Source organism: Aotus nancymaae, unplaced genomic scaffold (genome assembly GCF_030222135.1).
Source record: "Aotus nancymaae isolate 86718 unplaced genomic scaffold, 86718_ANA_hifiasm-v0.15.2.pri h1tg000029l, whole genome shotgun sequence".
Taxonomy (NCBI): domain Eukaryota; kingdom Metazoa; phylum Chordata; class Mammalia; order Primates; family Aotidae; genus Aotus; species Aotus nancymaae.
In genome coordinates this window covers 8,823,999-8,837,955 of record NW_026988442.1, presented here as the reverse complement: position 1 = coordinate 8,837,955, position 13,957 = coordinate 8,823,999, and the positions used below count along the sequence as shown (strand labels likewise).

The following is a 13,957-nucleotide window of genomic DNA, read 5'->3' as shown; positions in this document are numbered from 1 at the left end:
ATGATATGTATTTGTTTTAAGTAAAAATCAGATATTTCAGTTACATTTAAAAAATTACCTGATTTATGGCCGGGCATGGTGGCTCACACCTGTAATCCAAGCACTTTGGAGGCCAAGGCAGGCGGATCACCTGAGGTCAGGAGTTCAAGACCAGTCTGACCAACATGGTGAAACCTCGTCTTAGAAAAAAAAAAAAAGAAAAACAAAAGTTACCTGATTTACTATACTTTTTCATGTAACCAATCAGCCCTGAGTCCTATTTGTGTTGTGAGTCCAATCCCAGAAAGAGATAGAGGATAAGCTTTTATATGCTTAGCCTGAGGAAAATCTTTCTCCAAAAAAGTAATTATCTGACCCTTCTATAAAGGGCCAGATAGTAAATATTTTAGATTTTGTAAGCTGAAGTAGAATCAAGGGTAATATGTAGGTTCTCATATAACAAGAGAGAAAACAAATTTTGAAAAATTTCTTAATTGATTAAATTCAAAATAGTAAACAATTTTTTGAAATATAGGTATACTAATGAGAAGAGTGGAGATCTTTCTGGAGTGGTAACGTTTTGCTTAATTGATGTTCAGAGTGCTGAACTATTGAATAGTGCTTCCTATTCAATAAATAATGATCAAAATTGATTGCAAGTATTCATCTATTAATGCAGATCTGTAATAAGATTTTGCATATTTCATCTTTGACATCTCTTCACACAGACATGTCAAATAATCGATACCAGCCTATAACCATATTATTTTAATTGAGCATATTAATCACTCAGGAAGCATTTATAGAATTAGATTTTTCTTATAACATTTGCCTTTTAGTATATCATTACATTGCTGCTTAATTACTTCCAATGGAAGGTTAGACAGAAGCTCCACAATTGCACTGTTAAATAGATTTTTAAATATAGAAATTTCCTTGCTGCATTAAGGTCCTAGAAATTATTCTGGAACTGTAGTTTGAACTAAGAAACTATATCTACTGCAAATTTGTTTGGAAATGGAGATCTCACTTCTTGTTTTAACTTCTGATAGCATGCAAAGTATATAAAGCAGCTCAACGTTGTTTATGATTCAAAAATTAGTTGTGTAAATACAGTTTGTTTCATATATAAGTGCTATTCTGTCTAATAGTTTTAAGTTGAATTTATAAATCTTATAAATTCATTATAAGAATATTATAAAATCTGCAGCAAAAGCTAATTCTCAAAGCCATTTATTATTTGGTAATAGTGTCTGAAAGCAGTCTTATTGTTATGAAAAATTTCAATCTCAGCTCCAAGCTGAAAAGAAAAAAAAAAAGAGCATGATAAAACTTTACTACAGCTCAGCCATCAAACTGCTGTGTGCCTGGGCAAGTCAGGTTATTCAGCTTCTATTTCTCACAGTGATTAAGCCCATGACAGTGAATGAAGTTCACCATTAACATGGTTGGTTTAATAATTCATGATAAATTCAGATATTTTTCATAGAATACCTGTTGATGAAAAAACATTAATAACCACCTTACATCTTCACAAGTTTTGTAAATTATCTAACTAAGCTTTTTTCTACTTCACACATATTTTTTACCATTATCAGTGATAACATATCTGAGATTACACTTTAGGTATTAGTATTTTTTCAGCTTCTTGCCTGTAGTTGTTCAACACAGACTATTCATAGAAGCTAATTCTTCAATCATTTTAAACTTGTCACTGACTCCTTGAATAAACAACATCTGAACAGTATTGTAACATCTATCAACTCATCAAAAGAGATGGAAATCTACTTAACCTCAGTTGCCTTGTTTTTTTTTTTAAACATTATTGATCTTATTAATATTTTTAACTTTTAGAACAAATGGTTTTGTCGAAAGGCTAATACTCTTTTATTTCTTCTTAAATTATATTAATTTACAAAACTGTTTTTTGTTACCTGTCTGGAGAAAGCCTAGAGAAAGGCCACTACTCTTCGTTTATTTTCTCTGGTTACATTTCTTCAGCTGCTGCAAACTTGATTTAATTAACTTATCACTAGAACATTACTTTTCTTGCTTTGCTAGCAAATGAGCTACTTAGAAACTTCCTTCCCTTAGAAACTTTCTTTCTATTCCTTACCTTTCCTCTTTGCTGTAATGAAATATTCCACTTTAAATTTTCAGTTGTTCTAACCATTGCTTTCCTGTGAATCGGAAATACCGTGATTGGTCCTTAATTTGGTAACATTGATGTATTTTGAATTCTTTTAGCACAGATACACAGTTGACTCCTTGAAAAACAGGGTTTCACACTACACAGGTCCACTTATATGAAGTTTTTTCAATAAATACAGTCAGCAGTTTGTACATCTGCAACCAAACGTGGATCAAAAATACGTTATTTGAGGAAACCCCTACATACAGAGCAGCAAAATTTTTGTATCCTCTGGGCCACAGTGGGACTTGAATCTGCATAGAGTTTGGTATCCACAGTTGGTCCACAGATATCAAGGAATGACTGTAGAATCATTACATAAGAAACAAAATGCTTTTCTGTCTTGTCTTGGTAAAATAATCCATACCCTCCACTGTGCCTTAAAAGCATGACATTGAGGTCAGGTGTGGTGGCTCATGCATGTAATCCCAGCACTTTGGGAAGCCAGGGTGGGAGGATTGCTTGAACCCAGGAGTTCAAGACCAGCCTTGGCAATATAGTGAGACCCCTATGTCTAGTTTTTAAAAAATATAAAACTTAAAGAAATGTCACACACAGTATGGCAATACGCATGCGTGGCGCCAAACATGCTGTTTACTTATAACTTTGTTACTGTGATTTGTGGTATACTGAGCTGCAATAGGAAGCTATATACAAGTAGCCAGTCCACTCTGCCAGCCAGTACAGTGGCTGGTTACCAATTATAGATAACCAGAACACAACAAAAAGCAGTTCAACAAGGATCAGAATAATAATATGTAAGTACCATTTATTAAGTAGTTATTATGTGGCAGGCACTGTATCAGACTGCATAATCTACATTATTTAATGTAACCTTCCAAAAGTTGAGAGGGAAGATCCCTTGAGTCTAGGAGGTCGAGGTTGCAGTTAGCTGTGATTGCACCACTGCACTCTAGCCTGAGTGACAGAGTGAAACCCTGTCTCAAAAAAACAAAACAAAATAGACCTGGTGCAGTGACTTACGCCTGTAAATGCTAGCACTTTTGGAGACTTGAGGTGGGTGGATCACCTCAGGTCAGAAGTTTGAGACCAGTCTGGCCAACATGGCAAAACCCCATCTCTACCAAAAATTCAAAAATTAGCTGGGCATGGTGGCACATGCCTGTAATCCCAGCTACTTTGGAGGCTGAGGCAGGAGAATTGCTTGAATCTGGGAGGCGGAGGTTGCAGTGGACTGAGATCATGCCACTGTACTCCAGCCTAGATGAGATTGAGACTACATCTTAATAAAACAAAACCAGCCAAACAAACAGAAACCACAAAAGGTTGTCTGAAGCCATCCACAGACAAAAGTAAATGAGTGAATGTAGCTACATTATTATTTATGGATGCAGAAGTTTGAATACCATATAATTTTTACATTTTACATGTCACCCAGGCTGGAGTGCAGTGGCATGATCTTGGCTCACTACAACCTCCGCCTCCTGGGTTCAAGCAATTTTCTTATCTCAGCCTTCTGAGTAGCTGAGATTACAGGTGCCTGCCACTGTGCCTGGCTAATTTTTTTGTATTTTTAGTAGAGACGGGGTTTCACCATCTTGGCCAGGCTGGTCTCAAACTCCTGACCTTGTGATCCACCTGCCTCAGCCTCCCAAAGTGCTGGGATTACAGGTGTGAGCCAGGCCTTTTTTTTTTAAGACTGGATCTTACTCTGTCTCCCAGGCTGGAATGCGGTGGCTGGGACTACAGGCATGTGCCATCATGCCCAGCTAATTTTTATTTTTTATTTTAACATTTTATTTTTTTGTATAGATGTGGTCTCACTATGTTGCCCAGGCTGGTTTCAAACTCCTGGGATCAAACAATTTTCCTGCCTCGGCTTCCCAAAATGTTGGTATTACAGCCATGAGCCACTTTGCCTGGTTATCTTATAAATAATTTTGATGTTAGAAATGTTTAGTTGCTTTTATTTTTATTTGTATTTTTGTTGTTTTAAATATTTGTTAATAGAAGAAAGGGGTAGAAAAGGGATGGAGAAAACTTCTTTTTTTTTTTTTTTTTTTTTTTTTTTTTTTTGAACTGGAGTCTCCCTCTGTTGCCAGGCTGGAGGGCAGTGGCGTGATCTTGGCTCACTGCAGCCTCCTCCTCCTGGGTTCAAGCAATTCTCTTGGCTCAGCCTCCCGAGTAGCTAGGATTACAGGCACACGCCACCACACCCAGCTAATTTTTGTGGTTTTAGTAGAGATGAGGTGTCACCATGTTGGCCACAATGGTCTCGATCTTCTAACCTTGTTATCCACCTGCCTCAGCCTCTCAAATTGCTAGAATTACACACACGAGCCACAGCACCCGGCCGGGGTGGAGAAATCTTTTAAATCAGACTCTTCCTTAAAAAAGTTTTGCTTTTGTTAGGATTCCAGATTTTCCTAGTTTTGTTAAGTGTTTCTAATGATGTTTGGCATAGGTGTTAACTTTAGGGGCCTGTTGTATACAAACCAATTTTTTTCTTGTTCCGAATGAACAGTAACAGAACCTGGTAGGCGAGTCACACTGCTACTACGTTCACTTAAGTTACTAAGGTGAATGACAAGGGATGAGAATTCTTTGCCTTTGTATTCAAACCAAGAATTGTAGAATTTGAAATGCCTGTTTTGATGATTGCATGCTGTCATTCTTCTCTGCTAGTCTATGTAGATGATGTCATTAAACTAACCTTTGACTTTTAGTTTTTGACTTAAAATATTAGAATGATTATCTATATAATAATTAGGTTTATTTCATGTGGAAAAGGAATAATGTGCTTGCCCTGAAATAATCTGTTCTGATCAGGAGGATATTATGCTGAGCATGGCTGGAAATAAACTTGTAGCACCAATTATATACACTGTAGCAGCTTTGGGAGAGAATAAAAGTAAAATATAAATAATAAATATGAAAGAAAGGGACTATGGGATCTAACTGTGTTAGAGCAGGGTGGGAGTACATGCCCCCTAGATTTTAAGAAGGAAGCAGGGTAGATATTTACATGCCCCCTAGATTTTAGGAAGACATATTTAAAGAAGTAGAGAAGACATGGGTATTAATCAGTGGAAATCATATACTAAAATAGAAGTCAGTGGGGAAAAAAAACTGCTTTCAAACTAAAGATAGATGGATGCTTCTAATAGGTAAGTATTCAGATTTGATTAAGAAATTAGAAGTCTGGGCCCAGCAGGGTGGCTCACGCCTGTAATCCCAGCACTTGGGAGGCTGAGGTGGGCAGATCACGAGGTCAGGAGATCAAGACCATCCTGGCCAACATGGTGAAACCCCATGTCTACTAAAAACAATACAAAAATTAGCCGGGTGTGGTGGCATGTGCCTGTAGTCCCAGCTACTCGGGAGGCTGAGGCAGTAGAATTGCTTGAACCCAGAAGGCGGAGGTTGCAGTGAGCCGAGATTGCGCCACTGCACTCCAGCCTGTTGACAGAGTGAGACTCTGTCTCAAAAAAAAAAAAAAAGAAAGAGAGAGAGAAGTCCAGGCATGGGTACTCAGGCCTATAATCCAAGCACTTGGGGAGATCGTGGTGGGCAGATCACTTGAGTCCAGAAGTTTGAGACCAGCCTGGGCAACCTGGTGAAACCCCATTTCCACAAAAAAATACAAAAAATAATTAGCTGGGTGTAGAGGCACACACCTGTAGTCCTAGCTACTCAGGAGGCTAAGGTGACAGAATCACTTGAGCTTGGGAGGTTGAGGATACAATGAGCTGAGGTCACACCATTACACTCCAGCCTGGGTAACAGAGTAAGACCCTATCTCAAAAAAATGGACAGAACCATTGTCCATTGGCAAGTTTAGAATAGTGGAAGTAACTTAATTTGTGTTAAAATCTAGTTAGTATTAAGATTAATGTTTGGCCGGCATAGTGGCTCACCCCATCTCTACAAAAAATACAAAAATCAGCTGGGTGTTGTGGCTCACACCTGTAGTCCCAGCTACTTTTCAGGCTGAGGTGGGAGGATCACTTGAGCCCAGGAGATGGAGGTTGAAGTGAGCCGAGATTGCGCCACTGTACTCCATCCAGCCTGAGTGACAGAGAGACCCTGTCTCAAAACAGCAACAAAACTAAAGTTTTATGAAAAAGCTCTTTAATTTTTTATGGTCAAACTGCTGTTCTCTAGACCGAAACTGTCCAGAATGATAGCTGTTAGCCGTGTGTGCTACTGTGTTGGACAGCACATATTTAGAGCATTTCCAACATCACAAAAGTTCTATTGCAGAATGCTTTGAAAATGAGGGCTAGGCATGGTGGCTCACACCTATAACCCCAGTACTTTGGTAGGCTGAGGTGGGCGGATCACCTGAGGTCAGGAGTTTGAGACCAGCCTGACCAACATGGAGAAACCCTGTCTCTACTAAAAATACAGAATTAATTGGGCATGGTGGTGCATGCTTATAATCCCAGCTACTCAGGAGGCTGAGGCAGGAGAATTGCTTGAATCTGGGAGGCGGAGGTTGCGGTGAGCTGAGATCACGCCATTGTACTCCAGCCTGGGCAACAAAGAGTGAAACTGTCTTTAAAAAAAAAAGAAAAAAGGAAAAAATGAGATACATTATTAGAAAAGCTAATAAAAGTAAGGAGGGGCAATGGGATACTTTGACTACCCAGAAATTTTGCTAAGGAAGAATTAGATTTTTATAATACTGGGACATTGGTGTGCACTTTTTTGTTGTATTTGCAGTTTGTTCTTTATTTTAAAATACTTAAATGTACAGAAAAAATTGCAAGAATAGTTACAGAGTATTTTTGCTCCCTGAACCATTAGAGAGCAAGCCCCAACAGCCCCAAATACTTTAATGAGCCTTATAATCTGGAGTTTGGCCAGGCCAGGTGGCTCACACCTGTAATCCTTTAGGAGGCTGAAGCAGGCGGATCATTTCAGGTCAGGAGTTTGAGACTCGCCTGGCCAACGTGATGAAATTCTGTCTCCACTAAAAATACAAAAAAATGAGCCCAATGTGGTGGTGCGTTCCTGTAGTCCCAGCTACTTGGTTGGCTGAGGCATGAAAATTGCTTGAACCCAGGAGGCAGAGGTTGCAGTAAGCCAAGATCGTGCCACTGCACTCCAGCCTGGGTGGCAGAGTGAGACCCTGTCTCCAAAAATAAAATAAAATAAATCTGGACTTTAACAGCAGTATAGTACTACCAGCTTATCTTCAGGTCCCATCTGAGTTATTCTAGTTGTCCCCAAAACATCCTATATAGCAGAAGAATCCAGTTTCACCAAGGAACTCTGGTTCTTGTTATTGGAAAATGTATTTAGAGGTCAGGTCTGGACACTAGATGTGATTGTTCCACTGAGGTGTCACTGATTCTAGACTTTCTCAGCAGGCAAAGCTAGAGTATATATGCATGTATATACATACACAAACATACATCCACACACATACACTTATTTCTTTATTTCTTGATTTGTGTATGTGTGTAATACTATGAGTTCACACTCATACCTAGCCTCAGAATTCATTTTTTTTTCTCCCTTTTTGTGATTATATCTCTCTTCTCTGACAAAGAAACTGAACTCCAGTTATTCTTAATATATTAATATTTACTTAGTTGATCAATCCCCTTAAATGCACCCAATCTTTCCTTTCCTTACCAGATCACGTGCATGCTAACCTTGCTCAGGCCCACCTGATGGTTTTTAGACTGAATTATTCAGAGATAATAAGAAGTACAGCTGATGTTCATTATGCACAGATTTTTCATTTGCAAATTTACCTACTTGCTAAAATTTATTTGTAACCCCAAAATCTTTACTCATAGCACTTTTATAGTCATTCATGAACATATGCAGAAGAGTGAAACATTTGAGTCGCTATTGGGTAACATGCATATTCCTAAGTGAGGCCAAGCAAGGCAGTCTACTGCCTTCTTCGAGCCCTCATGCTGTAAATAGCTGTCCCTTTTGCAGTTTACTTAGTGCCACATATTTTGCATTTTGGCTTCTTTTACTTAGCATATGTTTTCAGGTTTCATCCATGTTTATAGCATGTTTCAGTACTTCATTCTTTTTAAAGAGTTGGGTCTCACTGTGTTGCAGGCTGGAATGCAGTGGCTATTCACATATGCCATCATAGCATACTATGGCCTCAAACTTTCACTGGGCTCAAGTGATCCTCCCACCTCAGCCTCCCAAGTAGCTGAGATTAGAGGTGTAGGCCACTGTACCAGGCTCCTTCCTTCTTAAGGCTGAATAATAGTCCATTGGTTGTATAATGCCACATTTTGTTTATTCATCCAATATTGGGCACTTAGGTTATTTCCACCTTTGGCTGTCTTGTGAAAATCTTTTCATGTGCATGTTGGCCATTAGTATATATTCTTTGGAGGAATGTCTCTTCAGATTCCTTGCCCATTTTTAAATTGGGGGGAGGTGTCTTTTTTGTTGTTGGATTGTGAGAGTCCTTTATCTATTCTGATAATAGACCCTTATCAGATATGTGATATCTGATTAACACATATTTTCTTGCATCCCATAGGTTGTCTTTCAAAATTTTGATGAAGCCCAATTTATCAATTTTTTTGTTGTTTATGCTTTTTAGTGTCATGTCTAAGAATCCATTTTCAAATTCAGTGCCATGAAGATTTACCTATGTTTTCTTCTAAGAATTTTATAGTTTTAGACTGGGTACGGTGGCTCATACCTGTAAATCCCAGCTGAGGCAGGCAGATTGCCTGAGCTCAGGATTTCAAGACCAGCCTGAGCAAGATGGTGCCCATCTCTACTAAAATACAAAAAATTAGCTGATGGCACATGCCTGTTCAGCTACTGGGGAGGTTGAGGCAGGAGTTACTTACACCAGGTAGGCGGAGATTGCAATGAGCCAACATTGGATCACTACACTCCAGCCTGGGCCACAGAGTAAGACTCTGTTTCAAAAAATAAAAAGAAGAATTTTATAGTATTAGCTTTTTAAGTTTTTAATAACTTTGATAGTGTTTTTGTTTTTTGTTTTTTGAGGCAGGATCTTGCTCTGTGGCGCAGGCTGGAGTGCAGTGGCACAGTCTTGGCTCACTGCAGCCTCAACCTCCTGGGCTCAAGCTGTCTTCCTATCTCAGCCTCCCAAGTAGCTGGGATCACAGGCTTGTGCCACTATGCCTGGCTAATTTTTGTATTTTTTCTAGAGATGGGGTTTTACTATTATTGCCTAGGCTGGTCTTGAACTCCTGGGCTCTAGTAATCCAAGCCCACTTTGGCCTCCCAGTGTGCTAGGATTACAGGTGTGAGCCACCACTTTCAGTCCCAAGTTAATTTTTATATATGGTATGAGGTAAGGATTCCTTTTGCATGTGGATATCCAGTTGTCCTAGTGCCATTTGTTTAAGGGCCTGTTCTTTTCCCATTGAATGTTGTCTTAGCACTCTTCCCAAAAATTAGTTGACAGTAAGGTGTGTGTGGTGGCTCATGCTTGTAATCCCAAAGCTTTGGAAGACCCAGACGGAAAGATTGCTTGAGGCTAGTATTTCATCACCAGCCAGTCATGGTGTGTGCCTCTGGGAGGTTGAGGCAGGCAGATAGCTTGAGCTCCTAAGTTGAAGGCTGCAGTGAGCTCTGATTGTGCCACTGCACTCTAGCCTGGGCAACAGAGTGAGACACTGTCTCTAAAAAATAGAATAATAAAAATCAGTTGACTATAGATGCTTGGATTTATTTCTGGACTCATTTAATACTATTCCATTGATCTGTATATTACTCCTTATACCATTACCACACTGCTTTGGTTACTGGTGCTTTGCAATAAGTTTTGAAATCAGGAAGTATGAATTCTCCAACTTTGTTTTTCCTTTTCAAGATTGTTTTGGCCATTCTGAGTCCCTTGCAATTCTATATAAATTTTGGGGTCAGCTTTTTAATTTATTTTTATTTTATTATTTTTTGTTATTTTTATTTTTTTTTGAGACAGAGCCTCACTCTTTGCCCAGGCTGGAGTACAGTGGTGCGATCTTGGCTTACTGCAACCTCCATCTCCTGGGTTCAAGCAATTCTTCTGCCTCAGCCTCCCAAGTAGCTGGGATTACAGGCGTGCGTCATCATGCCCAGCTAAATTTTGTATTTTTAGTAGAGACACGGTTTCACCATGTTGGCCAGGCTGGTCTCAAACTCCTGACCTCAAGTTATCCACCAGCCTCAGCCTCCCAAGGTGCTGGGATTTACAGGTATGAAAGCTTTTTTATTTCTGGAAAAAGAAAAAAAAAAGATACAGGATGTCTTTCCATTTATTTAGGGCCTTCTTGTTCTTGCAGGTAGATTTTCTCTGATCTATTTTCATTGAGACCTTGGGCCTTATAGAGCCACAACTTCATGAGAGATAATTTCTCCGGAGCCCTTCCTACCCCATCTCCTATATCCTGTCTCCTTTCCTTCCTTGGTTATTCAAATGCGTTAACAAATGCTCCTGGGTCCAGTACAGAGGTCAGCTCATACTTCCAGCTTTAGCTTTGGTTCACTTTTTGTTTTCTTGCCACTGGTCGTTTTCCCTGCCTTCTTGAGAACTTAGCTAAGCTTTTCAAGGATGTTTGCATTTGTCCAATATTTCTAGATTTTGGTAGCTGGAGGGTTTTAATAATTTTCTAGATTCCTATATTACTAGATTAGAAAAAAGATAAAGTTGGGTGTGGTGGCACACACCTGTAATCCCAGCTACTCAGGAGGCTGAAGTGGGAGGACTGCTTGAGCCTAGGAGTTAGACACCAACCTGGGCAACATAGCAAGACCTATCTCAAAAAAAAAAAGTAAGATGGCCAGGCACGGTGACCCACACCTGTAATCCCAGCAGTTTGGGAGGCTGAGGCGAGTGGATCACAAGGTCAGGAATTCAAGACCAGCCAAGCCAAGATGGTGAAACCCTGTCTCTACTGAAAATACAAAAATTAGCTGGGTGCAGTGGCAGACGTCTGTAATCCCAGCTACTCGGGATGCTGAGGCAGGAGAATTGCTTGAACCTGGGTGGCAGAGGTTGCAGTGAACCGAGATTGTGCCACTGCACTCCAGCCTCCGGCTTGGGCAATAGAGTGAGACTCGGTCTCAAAAAAAAAAAAAAGACAATGTTTTTTATGGAATTTAGATGAAGTTTAGTATACAGAAATATTGGGTGTCAGGCAAAGTATTAATTACTTTGTACATATTCTCTTTTCTTCTTTTTTAAAGAGACAGGGTGGCCAGGCGTGATGTGATGTCTCACGCCTGTAATCCCAGCACTTTGGGAGGCCAAGGCAGGCTGATCACAAGGTCAAGAGATCAAGACCACCCCGGTCAACATGGTGAAACCCCGTCTCTACTAAAAATTAGCTGAATGTGGTGGTGCGCACCTGTAGTCCCAGCTACTCAGGAGGCTGAGGCAGGAGAATCGCTTGAACCTGGGAGTTGAAGGTTGCAGTGAGTCAAGATTGTGCCACTGCACTCCAGCCTGGCCACAGAGTGAGACTTCGTTTCAAAAAAAAAGAGACAGGGTGCTCAGGCTAAACTCTGACTCTTGGGCTCAAGTGATCCTGCGTTAGCCTCTGGAGTAGCTGGGGACTACAGACACATGCCACTGTGCCTGGCTACATATTCACTTATAACACTCTTATTTTTAAATGAAAGCTCTTCTTTATAAAATAGATCAGGAGAGTGATTTTCCTGTCTTGCTTCCTGAGGAAGCAAAAAGACAGAAACATAGTGAGTAACAAGACCAGTGGTTGCCGTAGTAAGCATGGGACTTACTATGAATGGCTCTGTTAACAGTAGGGGATGGTACTACTGTTTTATTTGTGGACTCTCTGATTTGTGGACGGGGTTTTATTTCCCATCTTTGGGATAGGAGGGTCTGCCATATCCACAAATTGACTCTTCCCATTTGTTTTATTCATTTAATTAGACCATGATTGGAAAGCCTCACTGCCTGTGTACATTGCACCATACATAGGAGTATATGACAGTTATGATACATTTCAAACAGGACTTTAAAACTTTTCATTCAGCTTCTTTTGGATAAAGCTCTTTTCCTCTTGTGGTCGTTGACATACATGAAATATAGACTTTATTTAGCCAGTAGGTGAGAGCAGATTTTGGAGTCATATACACCTGGGTTTGAGTCTCAGTTTTGCTGTGTACCAGTTGTTTGTGGACAAGTTATTTATTAATAACTACTCTGTGCCATAGTTTCTTCATTGGTAGTATCTTCAAAGTGAAGTATCTATTTCTTGTACTGTATTGAAGGTAACCTTAAATAATGTACATTGTACAGTTTGATTCAGTGTCTGACACATAGTAAGTACTTTAATATATAATACCTATTTTTATTCTGATCCTTGTTGAGCTGCTGCTTTTTGATGTGTTCTGATTATCTGTAATTGGTAATCAGCCATTTATTGACATCGTCCAAGATTTGACCAAGTTGATTGTCTCAAATTTCTTTTTTTTTTTTTTAAAGATGGGGTTTCACCAGCTAAATTTTGTATTTTTAGTAGAGACATGGTTTCACCATGTTGGTCAGGCTGGTCTTGAACTCCCGACCTCAGGTGATCCGCCCGCCTTGGCCTCCAAAGTGCTTGGATTATAGGTGTGAGCCACCGCGCCTGGCCAACTGTCTCAAATTTCTAAGCAGAAAAAGTACCCAGAAAACAGAAATTAAACAGTTACTAAAGAATTGAATAGCAGTGATCATTATTATTTGTGCTTAATAAGAAATATGGACCATGTCTGCCTGAGCCTTTATTTAGTGCATTTTAAAATTTAATGTTTTTTTCTCCCTTTAAACCTTACTATGAAGTTCAATAATAAGTTAAACTAGAAAAATAAAGATTCAAATTAGTAGGATATATAATGGCCTTTCATGGTGGTGGACTTTCTGTGTGTTTTGAACTAGGGGAAAGACTTAAAGGAAAATTGCTTACAGTGTTCTAGGCACTCTGCTAGACTCTGTGGATAATATTAAAACACAATCCTTACCCTCAAGGATCTTTTTATTTTTTAGAGACGAAGATCTCACTCTGCCACCCAGGCTGGAGTGCAGCAGCAAAATCATAGCTCACTGCAACCTCCACTCACCCTCAAGGATCTTAATGTCAACTTAGAGGAGGCCATAAACTGTTAAAGTATTTTGTAACAGAGTTAACGGTTGACTCTGGTGGCTAAGGGAAAGAAAATAATTGGGACAACTAGGATTTCTAGCTCGGCAAGGGGGTAGACCTGGGTTGGCAAACTACAACCCACTGCTAGTTTTTGCATAGCCCACAAACTAAGAATGTTTCTTACATCTTTGAATGGTTGGAAAAAATCAAAAGAAGAATACTATTTTGTGACATGGAAATTATATAAAATTAACATTTCAATGTTCATAAGTAAAGTTTTATTAGAATATAGCTATGCTGAAACTACGTATCTGTGACTGTTGTGCCACAACAGCAGAGATGAGTAATAGTAACAAAGGCTGTTTGGCCTGCAGAGCCAAACATTTACTGTGTGGCTCTTTCTTTACAGAGAAAGTTTGCTCACTCAATGAGTAGGTGATAATTTTTATCCATTGAAACAAGCAATTAAAGAACAGATATAGGAGAAGATAACATTTCTTTGAATGTTGATTATTTGAATCAGAGGTGTTTGTGAATATGCAGGTCTAGAAGGCAAGGGAATATATAGGTTTGGAGTTTGGAAAGAGCTTGAGGCTGGAAATGGATGTGGTAAGAAAGGAGGAGATCAAGAAGACTGGATGGAGGAATGCTTTTTAGCCCTGCCTGCACATTGGAATCACCTGGAGTGCTTAAAACCAAACAAAACCAGACAGACATTTCCAGGACC

The 13,957-nt window shown here is 39.5% G+C and overlaps 1 protein-coding gene across 4 annotated transcripts in view; it reads left to right on the top strand.

Annotated features, from left to right (window-relative positions):
• Positions 1-13,957, top strand: part of PTPRA (protein tyrosine phosphatase receptor type A) — a 176,380-nt gene that overhangs the window by 33,847 nt on the left and 128,576 nt on the right. The gene's annotated exons all lie outside the window — the stretch shown is intronic.